This window comes from Ovis aries, chromosome 6 (assembly GCF_016772045.2).
Source record: "Ovis aries strain OAR_USU_Benz2616 breed Rambouillet chromosome 6, ARS-UI_Ramb_v3.0, whole genome shotgun sequence".
Classification (NCBI taxonomy): Eukaryota; Metazoa; Chordata; class Mammalia; order Artiodactyla; family Bovidae; genus Ovis; species Ovis aries.
This window is the reverse complement of record NC_056059.1, coordinates 89516273-89534941: the sequence shown is the minus strand read 5'-3', so window position 1 is coordinate 89534941 and position 18669 is coordinate 89516273.

Below are 18669 nucleotides of genomic sequence, written 5' to 3'. Positions count from 1 at the left end.
TTATATAGACAGTGGTCTTTTCTGTTTAGTTTGCCTTCCAGACTATTGTCAGTATTTAATACTAGTCAGAGTTCCAAAGAAGAGCAAGGAGAGATAAGAAAGCATTCCTCAGTGATCAGTGAAAAGAAATAGAGGGAAACAATAGAATGGGAAATACTGGAGATGTTTTCAAGAAAATTAGAGATACCAAGGGGACATTTCATGCAAAGATGGGCACAATAAAGGACAAAAATGGCATGGACCTAACAGAAGCAGAAGATACTAAGAAGAGGCAGGAAAAATACACAGAACTATACAGAAAAGATCTTCATTACCCAGATAGTCACTATGGTGTGATTGCTTACCTAGAGCCAGACATCCTTGAATGCAAAGTCAAGTGGGCCTTAGGAAGCATCACTATGAATGAAGCTAGTGGAGGTGGTGGAATTCCAGTGGAGCTATTTCAAATCCTAAAAGATAATGGTGTGAAAGCGCTGCACTCAATATGCCAGCAAATTTGGAAAACTCAGCAGTGGCCACAGGACTGGAAAAGGTCAGTTTTCATTCCAATCCCAAGAAAGGCAATGCCAAAGAATGTTCAAACTACCACACAATTGCACTCATCTCACATGATAGCAAAGTAATACTCAAAATTCTCCAATGTAGGCTTCAACAGTACATGAACCATGGACCTCCAAATGCTCCAGGTGGATTTAGAAAAGGCAGAGGAACTGGAGATCAAATTGCCAACATGCAATGAATCATCAAAAAAGCAAGAGAGTTCCAGAAAACATCTATTTCTGCTTTATTGTCTAGGCCAAAGCCTTTGACTATGTCGATCACAACAAACTGTGGAAAATTCTGAAAGAGATGGGAATACTAGAACACCTGATCTGCCTCCTGAGAAATCTGCATGCAGGTCAGGAAGAAACAGTTAAAACTGGACATGGAACAACAGACTGGTTCCAAATTGGGAAAGGAGTATGTCAAGGCTGCATATTATCACCCTGCTTATTTAACTTACATGCAGAGTACATCATGAGAAATGCTGGGCTGGAGGAAGCACAAGCTGGAATCAAGATTGCCAAGAGAAATATCAGTAACTTCAGATATGCAGATGACACCACCCTTATGGCAGAAAGTGAAGAAAAACTAAAGAGCTTCTTGATGAAAGTGAAAGAGGAGAGTGAAAAAGTTGGCTTAAAGCTCAACATTCAGAAAACTAAGATCATGGCATCTGGTCCCATCACTTCATGGCAAATAGATGGGGAAACAGTGGAAACAGTGACAGACTTTATTTTGGGGGGGCTCCACAGTCACTGCTTATGGTGACTGCAGCCATGAAATTAAAAGATGCTTACTCCTTGGAAGAAAAGTATGACCAACTTGGACAACATATTGAGAAGCAAAGACATTACTTTGCCAACAAAAGTCCATTTAGTCAAGGCTATGGTTTTTCCAGTGGTCATGTATGGATGTGAGAGTTGTACTATAAAGAAGGCTCAGCACCAAAGAATTGATGCTTTTGAACTGTGGTGTTGGAGAAGATTCTTGAGAGTCCCTTGGATTGCAAGAAGATCCAACCAGTCCATCTTAAAGGAGATCAGTCCTGGGTGTTCATTGGAAGGACTGATGTTGAAGCTGAAACTCCAATACTTTGGCCACCTGATGTGAAGAACTGACTCATTTGAAAAGACTCTGATGCTGGGAAAGATTGAGGGCAGGAGGAGAAGGGGATGACAAAGGATGAGATGGTTGGATGGCATCACCGACTCAGTGCACATGAGTTTGAGTAAACTGTGCGAGTTGGTGATGGACAGGGAAGCCTGGCGTGGTGCAGTCCATGGGGTTGGTGAGTTGAACACGACTGAGCAATTGAACTGAACTGAACTGAAGTAGTATAATATAATATAATATAATATAATCTATTATAACACATAGTTTTTCCAAGTCACTTTTTCAAACATCTCTTCTATTGGGACTCTTCTCCAGCCACTGCACCACCATGAAAATTTCCTCATTGATCTAACCTCCAGCTTCATCCCTCCACTGTCTTCTCATTTCTGCTAAGTGAACTTTCTAAAATGCAGATCTAGCCATGTCTTTCCTTGGTTTTAATCTTCAATGATCTTCAACAAATCATCGTTTGGGATAAGTCCTTCTCTGGGTGCCTCTGGACTCTTCAGACCCTGAGTCTGTCTGTTTCCTCTCCCTTCCTTGGCTTCTGTCTTTCCATTCTTGGCTCTTGGAGCCCAGGATACTCTGTCTGGAACACATGTCTCCACTCCTTCCCTCCTTTTTTCCTCAGCAAACCTACTGACTCTTTACAAAGTATAGACAATTGTATCCTCTCTCCCTGACCCTCAACTTGCCCAGTCTGGATTCAGGTCTCTGTTCTACTCTCCCTTAATTCGGTGAGCCTGCCTCAATTCTCATGGGCACATCAGAATTACCTGGAAGGCTTGTTGAAACACAAATCTTGTAACTTTACTCCTAGAATTTGTTTCAGAAGGTCTGGCGGGGGGGGGGGGGGGGCAAGATTTGGCATTTCTACAAGTTCCCAGCTGCCACCTATCCAGGGAACAGACTTTCAGCCCTACAGCTATAGCCTAATGTACTGTAACCTAAGTGATCTTTTTTCTCCTTCTGGTCTGAAGTAAATCCCAAGATCCTAGCTCATGATGAGCACATAAAAACATCTCCTGAAGAAAGGAGCTCTTCCAGGAGTCCTGACTCAGCAGCAGAATAGCAACCGTGACCGTTCACAGTTGGCTTCCTCTGCAGGCTCCACTGCGATGAATTCCTGAGGGGTGACTCAGTAGAAATTCCTGACTAATGCTGTTTGCAGACAAGCTGCAGGAGTCATGAGTATGAGCCCTTTGACCACGTGTGGAATTCCCTGAGAATTTTGGAAATCTCCCTTTAAATCCCCTTTCCTCAATGAGTTTTCTCTTACTAATGGCTCAAAAATAAAAATAATGGGGCATTGTTTTCCCATAGATATATCATCAAATATATAAATATCTCTAACTTTGCTGGTAAAAGTCACAAAAAAGATATAGAGGAAGTTACATGAAGATTATTTTAACATTTTGGTAAAAAAAATTTTTTTCACATGCATATTATTTGCATTTCTGGTAGAGGCTAGAGAGCAAGAAGGCAGAAATCTATGTCAAGGAAAATATGATGTCATGGGAAGGAAATCCCCCTTTGGATGTGACTTACAAGGGTTTGCTGAGACAGATTTTGTTTTATCCACTTCCCTACTAATCAAACATGTCGAATCTAAATCTTAAGTTTACCAAATTCAGGTAAATGACTGTTCACTCAACTTCTCATAAATACATAAATCTAGGAACCAAAGTGGGTGTGTTCTTGGTCACTCAGTCTTGTCCAACTCTCTGTGACCGCATGGACTGTAGCCCACCTGGCTCCTCTATCCATGGGATTCTCCAGGCAAGAAAATCTTGGAGTGGGATGCCATGCCCTCTTCCAGGGGATCTTCCTAACCCAGGGATCTAATCTGTGTCTCTTGTGACTCCTACAAATTGTTCTGGTTTCATTTTTACATGTTAAACTTGTAGGTCTTTTTGGAAGTGTTAATAATTTTTATATTAATAATTTCTATTATAACTCGATACACATAGTTTCTTTAGAGGTAACAGATGAAGCAATTCCTACTGGCTCTGTCTTTTTAATGACACTCTGAAAGAAATTTCAGTTTCCTTAGGCTAGCTTGCATTAGACAGGCTTAGAAGCAAGCTTTCCTTCCTGGTACTGAAAAGAGGAACCAAAACAATAGCAAGACTTTCCTTGAATTTTTTTTTTTTTTTCAATTATAGCCCAGTCTTTACGGGGTCACTGTCTTTATGGGGTCGCTATCTTTATGTTAGTTTTCTTTCTTCATTGAAAGTTAAAAGGTTTAGTAGCTCAGTTGTGTTCAACTCTCTGCAGCCCCATGGACTGTAGCCTGACAGGCTCCTCTGTCCCTGGGATTTTCCAGGCAAGAATACTGGAGTGGGGAGCCATGTCCTTCTCCAAGGGATCCTCCTGACCCAAGGATAGAACCAGGATCTCAAACATTGCAGGCAGATTTTTCACTGCCTGAGCCACTAGGGAGATGCAAGTGACAGAGTCCATGGGGCTGCAAAGACACAACTGAGCAACTGAGCACACACATACACAGTGATACAGACCCATTTCAACTAATTTCTACCTATAAACAATATAAAGTATGGGAATGAAAGGATCTTTTCCCCTCCCTCCTAAAATAGGAGAACAAGATTTGCTTTGAACAAATTCAGGTGGGTCTTTCTTTAGTTCTATCCTCTTACTAGGCATATATAGAAATTCAATAAGCAGTAATAAAATCTCAAGAGTTTTGGTCTTTCACTCCAACAGCAAGTGGTCAGTTCTAAGTTTCAGTGCAGAGAAAAACTTTCTTCAACATTATTCAACCCTGAGTTGAAATTCAGAGAAGGCAAAAACTATAGATAGAGACCTACGCATACAAAGAATGTCTGTAATGAAAGTTGAGCAAAATTACAGAATGCTAAAATGATGACTCATTTGAAATTTTAAAATTGTTTTCAGTATAAACTGATAAAGTCATGTAATTGAAGTTTTGATGGTTTGACCTTATACTTTTAATTTGTCAAAACACACAAGTAACAGAAAATGTCAAGAATTGGTCAAGCATATAATTATGACAGTGCTTTACTTCATCTTTCACTGTTTTCCCAAAAAAGATTCTGTGATTAATTTTGTTCATTAATGTGTTTCTTTCATTCATCCATTGGATTCATATTTATTGAATGCCATTAAATCTAGACTTGATGTTAGGTACAAAGCATTTTTATTGAAATTTATTAATGCTTTTTACTAAATTTTTAGTAAAAGTCTAAGATATTAGTGATATCAGTATTATTTTAAGCACAAAATTTACCTTCAGAAAGCTCAGCCTCAAAAATAAATACTTTGTAATACAAGTGAAAGTGTTAGTCTCTCAGTTGCATCCGACTCTTTGTAATTCCTATGGATGATAGCCCACCAGGCTCCTCTGTCCATGGAATTCTTCAGGCAAGAAGACTGGAGTGGGTAGCCCTTCCCTTCTCCAGGGGTTCTTCTCAACCCAGGGATCAAGCCTGTGTCTTCTGTGTCTCATGCACTGCAGCCAGACTCTTTACCATCCCGCTACTAGGGATGCCCAATACAAAATATTAGTTCATCCTGGAAATTATAGAAAACTATAATACATTTCCCTTACTATACAAACAAAAGAAAACATAGTATCATCATTATACAAAACTCTGACTAATGTCCAAAGTGGGGAGGGGACTGGGGGGAATAGAGAGTGTGCATGTACTTCAATTTAGCTCTAGTTGTTTCCAGGTGACCATGTACTAGCGTCTTCTTGTTCATGCTGCTTAGCACAGGAAAAAGAAAACCTATAAATACTGGATTTCAGATAGGAAAGTTAGACATACAATAGGCACACCTCAGTGCTAAGAAGGGTTATGACCACCATGAAGCTTCTACATGAATTTAATTTTTCCCAGATCCTCTCTCCTCTCTCTGCCAGTTGTTGATCCAAATGGTTTTGAGATGTACAACAGGTTTTACTAGGTGTGTGGAAGAGAAAGCACAAGCTACTCTAACACTTGCTTCCTTCCTGATCATGACTCAGAGCTATACAGGCAACTGGAGGTGATGAATGGCAACACAAACACAGGAAATGTTGCAGGTGTGAGGTTGCACGCTTCCATACCGTCAAACACAAGATTGGAGCATCCTGGTCCCCAGGGTTACAGAGCATTGTATAAGATTGACAGGGAAGCCATGGATCCATGCAGGCATCACCTTGAAGCATCAGTTTTAATGGGTGTAAATTAAAATTTTACTTTTATAATAAATTAATATTATCAAGGAAAACTTATTAAGTAGGAAATGTTGCTTGAATCTTTAACTTAAAACAAGTGCTTTCTTTCTTTTCACAATTTTTTAAACTTTTTTTTTGTATTGGGGTATAGCCAATTAGCCATGTTGTGATAGTTTCAGGTGAACAGTGAAGGGACTCAGCCATACTTATACATATATCCACATTCCCCTAAATCCCCCTCCCATCCAGGCTGCCACATAGCATTGAGCAGAGTTTCATGTGCTATGGACCAGCAGATCCTTGCTGAATATCCATTTTAAATGTCGAAGTGTGTACATGTCCATCCCAAACTCCTTAACTATCCCTTCCCCCTAGCAACCATAAGTTCATTCTCTAAGTCTGTGTGTGAGTCTCTGTCTAAAACAAGCACTTTCAAAGGAATATCACACTTGTATGGTTCATCAGGCTTCTACATCTGGTTCCAAATCCCTAAGCTCCCTCTGCACTCTCCTGGGTCATTAGAGCTACTACCCCTACCATTACCCTGTAGTCTGAGGCCAAACTACAGAGAGGGAACACAGCCCCACCCATTAGCAGAAAACTGGATTTAAGATTTACTGAGCATGGCCTCCCTTACCAGGGGAAGATCCAATTTTCACCACAGCCAGTCCTTCTCATTAGGAAGCTTCCACAAGCCTCTTATCATCATCCTTCAGAGGGCAGACAGAATAAAAAACACAATCACAGAAAACTAACCAAGCTGATCACATGAATCACAGCCTGTCTAAATCAATGAAACTATGAGCCATACCGTGTTGGGCCACCCAATATAGATGGGTCATGGTAGCGAGTTCTGACAAAATGTGGTTCACTGGAGTATTCGTGCCTTTAGAATCCCATGAACAGTATAAAAAGGCAAAAAGATAGGACACTGAAAGATGAATTCCCCAAGTTGGTAGGTGCCCAATATGCTACTGGAGAAGAGCGAAGAAATAGCTCCAGAAGGAATGAAGAGGCTGAGCCAAAGCAAAAGCAACACCCAGTTGTGGATGTGACTGGTGATGGAAGTAAAGCCCAATGCTGTAAAGAACGATATTGCCTAGAAACCTGTAATGTTAGGTCCCCGAATCAAGGTAAACTGTAAGTGTTATAACAGGAGATGGCAAGAGTGAACATAGATATTTTAGGAATCAGTGAGCTAAAATGGACCAGTATGGGTGAATTTAATTCAGTTGACCATTATACGTACTACTGTGGGCAAGAATCCCTTAGAAGAAATGGAGTAGCCCTCATAGCCAACAAGAGTCCAAAATGCAGTACTGGGGTGCAATCTCAAAAGCAGTAGAATGATCTCTGTTTGTTTCCAAGGTAAACCATTCAATATCACAGTAATCCAAGTCTATGTCCCAACCACTAATGCTGAAGAAGCTGAAGTTGAATGGTTCTATGAAAACCTTTAAAACCTTCTAGAACTAACACAAAAAGTGATATCCTATTCATCACAGGGAACTTGAATGCAAAGGTAGGAAGTCAAGACATACCTAGAGTAACAGGCAAGTTTGGCCTTGGAGTACAAAATGAGGTGGGGCAAAGGCTAACAGAGTTCTGCCAAGAAAACACATTTGTCATAGAAAACACCCTCTTCCAACAACATAAGAGACAACTCTACACACGGACATCATGATCAGTACCAAAATCAGATTGATTGATTATACTCTTTGCAGCCAAAAATGGAGAAGTTCTATACAGTGAGCAAAAACAAGACTGGGAGCTGACTGTGGCTCAGATCATGAACTCCTTATTGCCAAATTCAGACTTAAGTTGAAGAAAGTAGGGAAAACCACTAGACCATTCAGGTATGAACTAAATCAAATCCCTTACAATTACACAGTGAAAGTGACAAATACATTCAAGGGATTAGATCTGATACAGAGTGCCTAAAGAAGTATGGATGGAGGTTCCATAACATTTTAGAGGAAGTGGTGATCAAAACCATTCCCAAGGAAAGGAAATACAAAAAGGCAAAATGGTTGTCTAAGGGAACCTTACAAATAGCTGAGAAAAGAGAAGTGAAAGGAAAAGAAGAAAAGGAAAGATATACCCATCTGAATGCAGAATTCCAAAAATTAGCAAGGAGAGATGAAAAAGCCTTTCTAAGCAAACAATACAAAGAAATAGAGGAAAACAATAGAATGGCAATGACTAGAGATGTGTCTTCAAGAAAATTAGAGAACATTTCATCTAAAGATGGGCACAATAAAGGACAGAAATGGTACGGACCTAACAAAAGTAGAAGATACTAAGAAGAGATGGCAAGAATACACAGAAGAACTATACAAAAGAGACTTTAATAACCCAGATAACCATGATGGTGCGATTACTCACCTAGAGCCAGACATCATGGAGTGAGAATTCAACTGGGCCTTAGAAAGCATCACTATAAAAGAAGTTAGTGGAGGTGATGAAATTCCAGCCGAGCTATTTCAAACCCTAAAAGATGATGCTGTAAAAGTGCAGCACTCAATATGCCAGCAAATTTGGAAAACTCAGCAGTGGCCACGGGACTGGAAAGGTCGGTTTTCATTCCAATCCCAAAGAAAGGCAGTGCCAAAGAAGGTTCAAACTACTTCACAATTGCACTTATTTCACATGCTAGCAAATTAATGCTCAAAATTCTCCAAGGTAGGCTTCAACAGCATGTGAACTGAGAACTTCCAGATGTTCAAGTTGAATTTAGAAAAGGTAGAGAAACCAGAGGTAGAGGAACCAATTGCAACATCCGGTGGATCATAGAAAAAGCAAGAGAATTCCAGAAAAGCATCTACTTCTGTTTCACTGACTATGCTAAAGCCTTTGACTGTGTGTATCACAACAAACTGTGGGAAGTTCTTCAAGAGATGGGAATCCCAGACCATCTTACCTGCTTTCTGAGAAATCTGTTTGCAGGTGAAGAAGCAACAGTTAGAACTGTCTTCAGTTAGAACCAGACCTGGAACAACAGACTGGTTCCAAATTGGGAAAGGAGTACATCAAGGCTGTATATTGTCACCCTGTTTATCCAGTGTATATACAGGGTTCAGTTCAGTCACTCAGTCGTGTCTGACTCTTTGCAACCCCATGAATCGCAGCATGCCAGGCCTCCCTGTCCATCACCAACTCCCGCAGTTCACTCAGGCTCACGTCCATCAAGTCCGTGATGCCATCCAGCCATCTCATCCTCAGTCGTCCCCTTCTCCTCCTGCCCCCAATCCCTCCCAGCATCAGACTCTTTTCCAATGAGTCAACTCTTCGCATGAGGTGGTCAAAGTACTGGAGCTTCAGCTTTAGCATTATTCCTTCCAAAGAAGTCCCAGGGCTGATCTCCTTCAGAATGGACTGGTTGGATCTCCTTGCAGTCCAAGGGACTCTCAAGAGTCTTCTCCAACACCACAGTTCAAAAGCATCAATTCTTTGTCACTCAGCTTTCTTCACAGTCCAACTCTTACATCCATACATGACTACTGGAAAAACCATAGCCTTGACTAGATGGACCTTAGTCAGCAAAGTATTATCTCTGCTTTTGAGTATGCTATCTAGGTTGGTCATAACTTTTCTTCCAAGGAGTAAGCGTCTTTTAATTTCATGCCTGCAGTCACCATCTGCAGTGCTTTCGGAGCCCCCAAAAATAAAGTCTTCCACTGTTTCCACTGTTTCCCACCTATTTCCCATGAAGTGATGGGACCAGATGCCCTGATCTTCGTTTTCTGAATGTTGAGCTTTAAGCCAACTTTTTCACTCTCCTCTTTCACTTTCATCAAGAGGCGTTTGAGTTCCTCTTCACTTTCTGCCAGAAGGGTGGTGTCATCTGCATATCTGAGGTGATTGATATTTCTCCCAGCAATCTTGATTCCAGCTTGTGTTTCTTCCAGTCCAGTGTTTCTCATGATGTACTCTGCATATAAGTTAAATAAGCAGGGTGACAATATACAGCCTTGATGTACTCCTTTTCCTATTTGGAACCAGTCTGTTGTTCCATGTCCAGTTCTAACTGTTGCTTCCTGGCCTGCATACAGATTTCTCAAGAGGCAGGTTAGGTGATCTGGTATTCCCATCTCTCTCAGAATTTTCCACAGTTTATTGTGATCCACACAGTCAAAGGCTTTGGCATAGTCAATAAAGCAGATAGATGTCTTTTTTGGAACTCTCTTGTTTTTTCGATGATCCAGCGGATGTTGGCAATTTGATCTCTGGTTCCTCTGCATTTTCTAAAACCAGTTTGAACATCAGGAAGTTCATGGTTCACGTATTGCTGAAGCCTGGCTTGGAGAATTTTGAGCATTACTTTACCAGCCATGTGAGATGAGTGCAACCGTGCGGTAGCTTGAGCATTCTTTGACATTGCCTTTCTTGGGATTGGAATGAAAACTGACCTTTTCCAGTCCTGTGGCCACTGCTGAGTTTTCCAAATTTGCTGGCATATTGAGTGCAGCACTTTCACAGCATCATCTTTCAGGATTTGAAATAGCTCAACTGGAATTCCATTACCTCCACTAGCTTTGTTCATTGTGATAGGAAATGCCAGGCTGGATGGAGCACAAGCTGGAATCAAGATTTCTGGGAGAAATATCAAGAACTGCTGATATGCAGATGACACCACCCTTATGGTAGAAAGAAGAGGAATTAAAGAGCCTGTTGATGAAAGTAAAAGAGAGTGAAAAAGCTGGCTTAAAACTCAACATTCAGAAAACTAAGATCTCGGCATCCAGTCCTATTACTTCATGGCAAATGGATGGGGAAACAATGGACACAATGACAGACTATTTTCTTGGGCGCCAAAATCACTGCAGATGGTGACTGCAGCCATGAAATTAAAAAATGCTTGCTCCTTGGAAGAAAAACTATGACCAACCTACACAGCATATTAAAAAGCAGAGACAAGACTTTGTCAACAGAGGACAAGATGTTTGGATGGTATCACTGACTCTATGGACATGAGTTTGAGCAAGCTCTGGGAGATGGTGAAGGACAAGGAAGCCTCCTGTGCTGCAGTCCATGGGGTCTCAGAGTCAGGCAAACTGAGCGACTGAACAACATCACTTGCAAGAGTGAGAAGTGCTCATGAACTGTGATTTTCCATTGGTTCCTCCACACGCCCCTCAGTTCTACTGTTTAACATGGGGCTGTAAATAGTCAGACAAGACCAAGTGACTAACACTTTGGGCTACCCTGGTGACTCTAATGGCAAAGAGTCTGCTTGCGATGCTGGAGACCTGGATTTTATCCCTGGATTGGGAAGATCCCCTGGAGAAGGGAATGGCTACCCACTCCGATATTCTTGTCTGGAGAATTCCATAGACAAAGGAGCCTGGCAGGCTACAGTCCATGGGGTCATAAAGAGTCAGACAAAGCTGTGTGACTAACACTAGCAATTGTTATAGTTATTTAAGAGTATCTGTTTCCTGTCTCCTACTAGACTGACAGTCTGCGAGGAGAGAGACTGTGTCTACCTCCTCCACCATGCCCAGCATGTGGCTTAGTGCACTGCAAACAGATCAGATTCATTAATTCTAGAACAAATGTTACTTTAAAAATAGTGGAGAGTTGATTACAAGTCAATTTGTGGAGAAGTCTGCTATCAAAGTTCTCCAGCTACCCTAATTCTATGCTCTATTTTTAGGTCCTAGGACCTTTCTTTTCTCGTCTTTCTCCCTTTTCAAAACTTCTGGATTTATTTGCTTTTTACAGTATGATGTAGTGATTAATAAACCTTGAAGTGTTCTCCTTAATAGAAAAATGTGTGTTTGAACAAGGCATGGATCCTTAAACTAAAGAGAATTGCAAGCATCCATCCGTGGGTGGAGAGAAATTAATTTTGTCATAGGACATTCCCAGTTCTCCTAACCCAGAGACAATTACAAATTCCAATGACTTATAAGGCCAGACTTGAAGTAATCCTTTGCTGGATCACATGAATCAGGTTGAACTCATTTCTTCTGAAAAAGAAGTCATTTTCTAAGTCCAAAATTAGCAGTCACCACCAGATAACCTTATACAGCGTAGAAACCATTGAGATTAATTGCATGGGTTTAAATCTATGGCAGGTAAAGCTCTATTCTCTGAAATAAAGAGAAAGTCACTTATCCTGGTAGATTTCACTTCCCTCATCTATTAAGTGAGAATCTTAGGCAGTTGGAGCAAAGAATATTTAACAGTGTATTTTCTGTATGATAAGAACTTTTTCCTGTGGCTTCCATGTAGTGAATCTTATAACAACCCTAAGAGGTCAGTACTACTATTGCCCTCAATTTGCAGATGGGGACGCTGAGGCAGAAGAGGCTACACAGCTTGCCCAAGGTCCCACGAGGGTGAAGTGGCAGAGCAAGAGTCAGACTCTGATATCACATTCCAGAACCAGCCTCCTGAACCCTATGCCATGAGCTATGATGCTCTTCCAATACTAAGAATCTATAAGCCTCTTGCATTCACCTGGATGCACGTCTGATAAAACAGCATTAGAATGAAGCATCATAACAAAGAAACTGGCCAATCTACAATACCTGCATAATGAAGAAATCATGAAGCCGGTGATGTTTGTCTCCTGTGTCCAAGTTTCTCGCTGTTGTGATGATTATTTGAGCAAGAGTTATCTAAACCTCTCTGTTTTCAGGTTATGTTAAAGTTCCATGATATTTGGATTCTGGAATGTTGAGAACACTAATAAAAAATCATTAATGTGGAAAGTTTTCTTTTTCCCATTAGCTGATCCTAGAAAAATGGACACATCTATCCCATATAATTCTACTGTATGCAAGAGATAGCAATTACCGGGCAGGGACACATCTAGAATTTGAGAGCTGTAAGTTTGCTTAGTAGTCATCTAGTCTAAGTTACGCACTGCACATTATTATTTTCTACCTTTCACTTGTGTATCCAGATCTTGAAGTGCAGCTACAGTTCAAGGAGTCAGAAATATTTGGCCAAATTTCTTCACCGGCAAGGGATTTCTACTTACAAACTAGGATAAAACCTCCAAACATTAAAAGGAACAACATTATTTATGGCACAAGAACTAATCTATATGTCAAGTCCTCAATAAAGAATCCTTATCCTGTAACCTGACTTGGATTTGGTATTTCATCTAATGGACTGACCTAAACAAATCACTTCCCTTTATTTCTCTTTCAGTCAGAGATTTGGGTAATTTTTTCACAATAATACATTTATAGAGCTCTCAGATATTAAAATCTTGCTGCATGCTCATCAGATCAGACAAAGCTCAAATAATGAAGTCTATCCTGAAATAGCAAAAATTGATCATTAAATATATTAAACGCTTTTTACTCAATTTCTCCTTTGCTTATGTACTTTCCAGGAAGTCTACATTGGCTGGAGTATCAGGGAACTAGTTTCTGAGCTCTTGCTCATCTGCTTGTCTGCTCTGTGACCTTCAGAAATCCACTCAATCTCTTTTGGACATAAGATCCTTCATCGACTGAAGTAAGGGGTAGAAAATTCCCTGGTGGCTGAGTGGTAAAGAATCCACCTATCAGTGCAGGAGATATGGGTTTGATCCCTGGGTCAGGAAGATCCCCTAGAGAAGGAAATGGCAAAAAACTTCAGCATTCTTGCCTGGGAAATCCCATGGATGGAGGAGACTGGCAAGCTACAGTCCATGGGGTCACAGAAGAGTCGGACATGGCCTAGGGACTAAACAACAACAACAAAAGGCTTAGACTCATCTTCATCATTCCTTTCTGCAGTTGTCCTAGTTATCACTAGGAATTTTTACAGTTTACAGTGGAGCTTCAACAGTGTTGATATCATTTGATGAAACTATCAGAATAATTAAATGTCATATTTTTTAAAGTTACTCCATCCAGCCACTCACAAAAAGTTGAAGTTTCTCCAAGTACAGCTATAACAACACCATGATATGGTTTGCTTTTGTCATTTTTCTCCTTTGAAAAACTGACATTTTCATATGTATACCTATGGCTGATTTATGTTGATGCATGGCAGAATCCAACACAATATTGTGAAGCAATTATCCTCCAATTAAATAAGAACTGAAATTTTGCGTATTTCAGAAAAGAATTCACATATCTAATGTGTGTGCTTATTTTTAAATCATAGTGTCTTTAAGATATATGAGCTCTTATAAAATCAAGCTTGAATATGCTGTTCTAAACAATAAACAAGCATTAGAAGGAAAGTTTAAAGCAATCTCTACCTATGTCTAGTATAAACTTGCTATTTATTTGAACTACTCTAGTGTGTAAGCTCGGAGAAGGCAATGGCAACCCACTCCAGTTGGGGTTGCTAAGAGTCGGACATGACTGAGTGACTTCACTTTCACTTTTCACTTTCATGCATTGGAGAAGGAAATGGCAACCCACTCCAGTGTTCTTGCCTGGAGAAGCCCAGGAAAGGGGAGTCTGGTGGGCTTCTGTCTATGGGGTTGCACAGAATCAGACATGACTGAAGCGACGCAGCAGTAGCAGCAGTGTGTAAGCTAGTCTTTAGTTTGCTGCTGCTGCTTTTTAGTCACTAAGTTGTGTCCCACTCTTTTTCAGCCCCATGGACTGTTGCCCACCAGGGAAGGAACACCTTCTCCAGGGAATCTTCCAAAACCCAGGTATCAAACCCACATCTCCTGCTTGGCAGGTGGATTCTTCTACCCTTGAGCCACCTTGGAAGCCCAGTCTTTAGTTTACTGGTATGTTGCTTTGAAGTGTCTTCCCTTGGCTTGGAATAATTTTTGCATCTTTAGGGAATAAATTAAGTAAAATGAATTTTAAAAAGAGAAAGATTACAGTCTATCAGTAAATATATCTGGATTAATTTCCAGGTTAGACATATTTTAATAAGCAATCATTATCAGTATCTTGAATTTTGAGTAATAGTTAAGAATATAATTAATAAGAAAGCTGTGGTACATATACACAATGGAGTATTACTCAGCCGTTAAAAAGAATTCATTTGAATCAGTTCTGATGAGATGGATGAAACTGGAGCCGATTATACAGAGTGAAGTAAGCCAGAAAGAAAAACACCAATACAGCATACTAACACATATATATGGAATTTAGAAAGATGGCAATGACGACCCTGTATGCAAGACAGCAAAAAAGACACAGATGTGTATAACGGACTTTTGGACTCAGAGGGAGAGGGAGAGGGTGGGATGATTTGGGAGAATGGCATTCTAACATGTATACTGTCATGTAAGAATCGAATCGCCAGTCTATGTCTGACGCAGGATACAGTACACTTGGGGCTGGTGCATGGGGATGACCCAGAGAGATGTTATGGGGAGGGAGGTGGGAGGGGACTTCATGTTTGGGAACGCATGTAAGAATTAAAGATTTTAAAATTAAAAAAATTTAAAAAAAGAATATAATTAATGAACCTGGGGAAATTTTTCATGAGTTATTCACTGATTTTCCAAAGCATCAATGTGTTTTCAGAATAGATTCACATTGGTAGATGCCATACTATTTGACTGCCATCCTTGAAAGAGAAAATGATCAACATTTCACAAACAGTAACCAATTTTGGAGGATATTTATTTAAAAAATGAGATCATGCCAAAAATATTTCATGGGAGATTTGAAACATCTCTGTTTAGCAATAACATTTTTACCTAGCTTCCTCAACTCAAGTTAACTTGATCTGACTTTTGGTAGCTTGTGTTTATCTTTTGCAGTGACTGAGTCTGCCAAACTTCTCATTACCCACATCTTCTTTATACTTTTGAATCATGTACCCACAATGACATTAAAAAATTGAGCAACCATGCCCCAAGGTTGGAAAGATTTTCTTTCCCAACCTGTGAAATATGTATTGAGAATAATCCCTCACCTTAGTCCTCATTCTCATGTTTTATGAAATAATTATACCATGTGGTTCCTCAGTTATGATTCACCAATAGGCAAGGGCTCTCCTTTAATGGTTCTTGGTCATCTCTTTGCTGGTTTTTGGTAAATATCTAAGAGTAGTTCATACCACTATATTTACCCCTCTTCCATGTTCTGGTGTTTAGGCTTAGGTCTAACTTATAAAATAAAAATATAGACATGAGCATATCTTCATGTGTCCTTGATTCAGCTCTACAAAGCAAAGACTGTGTGGTTAGGCAAACCTGGCTTCCAATCGTAAATCTGACATGCTTGCCGGTGGTATGACCTTCAAGAAGTCATTAATTGATGTCTCTGATTCCACTGTGCAAATATGGGATAATTATAAGTACCTTAAAGGATTAACCAATATGATGAATGTATGTAGAATAATCAACACACAATTCAGTTCAGTTCAGTTCAGTTCAGTCACTCAGTCGTGTCCGACTCTTTGCGACCCCATGAATCGCAGCATGCCAGGCCTCCCTGTCCATCACCAACTCCTGGAGTTCACTCAGACTCAATGTCCATCGAGTCAGTGATGCCATCCAGCCATCTCATCCTCTGTCATCCCCTTCTCCTCCTGCCCCCAATACCTCCCAGCATCAGGGTCTTTTCCAATAGGCACTCAATATATAGCTCAGTTATTATCACTGTTATTCATTGAGCAATTACTTATAATTGCTCATTTTGAAGACCTAAATCAAATGAAATCTTAAATCTGCTTCTAGTGAGTCAGGAGTTGCCATGTCAAATATTCCACTTATTTGAAAGTATGAATATGTGTAACTTGCCAGGAAGTTGCTAAGGAAGACAATCTAACATGATGCATGCCAACCTCTTACCTCACATGTTATTGGTACCATCATGAGACAGCTTTTCTCATGATGATTTAGAAAATTTGTTCCTCATACAAGAAAATAAATGTCATTTGGATATGCCTACCATTCTTCTTGGGCTTCCCTGGTAGCCAAGCTGGTGAAGAATCCACCTGCAAAGCAGGAGACCTTGGTTCAATTTCTGGATCGGGAAGATCCCTTGGAGAAGGGATAGGCTACCCACTCCAGTATTCTTGGGCTTCCGTACTGGAGAACACCAATGGACAGAGGAGCCTAGCAGGCTGCAGTCCATGGTGCCCCAAAGAGTCAGACACAACTGGATGACTAAGCACAGCAACGTTCTACTCAGGATTCTGATTTAGAAAGTGTAAAAGGTCATGACTGTATTCTTTGATATCATAAGTCAAGCCTTACAGACATACAAGGCTATAATTTTCCTAGTTCCTTTTCTTTTTTTAACATTTACATTACCATCCTAGGCATGTTCATGTATGCTATCTTACTTCATTTCTATGAGATAGGCATTATTATTCCCCAATGTCAGCTTCTCATTGGCTGTGAGCTATCAGATGGAGAATGTGGGTGTATGATCACTCCATACATGGGCATGTCTCTTGGCAAGTGGGCAGCTGTAAGTCATTTTTAGCTAGCATTTCTGGCAGCTAGGAAAAAGAGGATATGGATGGGTACCAGCAGGATCTACTATATCCTACTTTTGCAGAAAGTAATAGGGAAATGGGAATCAGAGCATTGAAGAGACTTTACCAGGTTCCTCTATCTGGTAGCGAAAAGCCAGTTTCCAAATCAGACTGCTTAGAAATAAAGACACAGATGTAGAGAACAATTGTATGGATAACAAGGGGAGAAGAAGGAGAAGGGATAAATTGGGAAATTGGGAATGACATATATACATAGTACTGATATTATATATAAAATAAATGACTAGTGAGAACCTACTGTATAGCACAGAGAACTCTACTGAATGCTCTGCAGTGAACTAAGGAGGAAGGAAATCCAAAAAGAAGGGATATACATATATATAAGTATGGCTGTTTCACTGTGCTATACAGTGGAAACTGACACAACGCGGTAAAGCAACTATTTGCCAATAAAAATATTTTTTAAAGATAAATAAAAATCAGACTGCTTAATTCCAGGTCAAGCGCTCTATCACACCATAGCCGAAGGATACTAGAAGGACTGTTGTGAATTTATAGAAACTTCTTATGAAGTAGTAGGTTGGAAGAAAGACTTTAAGTATGTTACTCACTATAAAAAGTGATAACTCCTTAAAATTTCTTGGCATTTAGTCCTTGATTTTAGCTGATGTCCCTTCACTTTTGTTTTATGGGAACTGGAAAACAAGTCCATGGGCTCTCTATCCATGACATCCAGGACTGTATGCAACTCTATTTCAAGTCTTTTCAGAAATTCACTCCAAACTCAAGTCCTGTCCTGTGCATCTGATCTTAGAGTAGTTTTTTTTTTCTTTTTATCTATTTAGAATAATGATCAAGTTTGGGACCTGACCACAAAAAGCCTGATATTAAATGGGCCTTTTCTTGCATGGTGCATGTCCTATAGCTGCAGTCTGAATGACATCTATGGTCCACCCTTAAACATTGACCACTACAAAGCATCATGATGGTGGAATGGCCAGCACTTCAATTAAGTAACTATGGATACTATTTCATCTAGGGGCTTCCCTGGTGGCTCAGGCCTGCAGTGCAGGAGACAGGGTTTCGATCCCTGGGTCAGGAAGATCCCCTGAAGGAGGGCATGGCAACCAACTCCAGTATTCTTGCCTGGAGAATCCCATGGTCAGAGAAGCCTGGCAGACTACAGTCCATAGTGTTGCAAAGATTTGGACACAACTGAAACGGCTTAAGATGCACACATTTGGTCCAGAATGTTTCAGAGGAATAAGCTTGGAAGGAGATCCTTGCTGCAAGATAGTTTCATATTTAACTACTTATTGACCAGAAATATATTAATATGCCTTTTGTTCAGTTCCGTTCAGTTGCTCAGTCATGTCCAACTCTTTGCGATCCCACGAATTGCAGCACGCCAGGCTGCAATAACCTGGATGTTATTGACC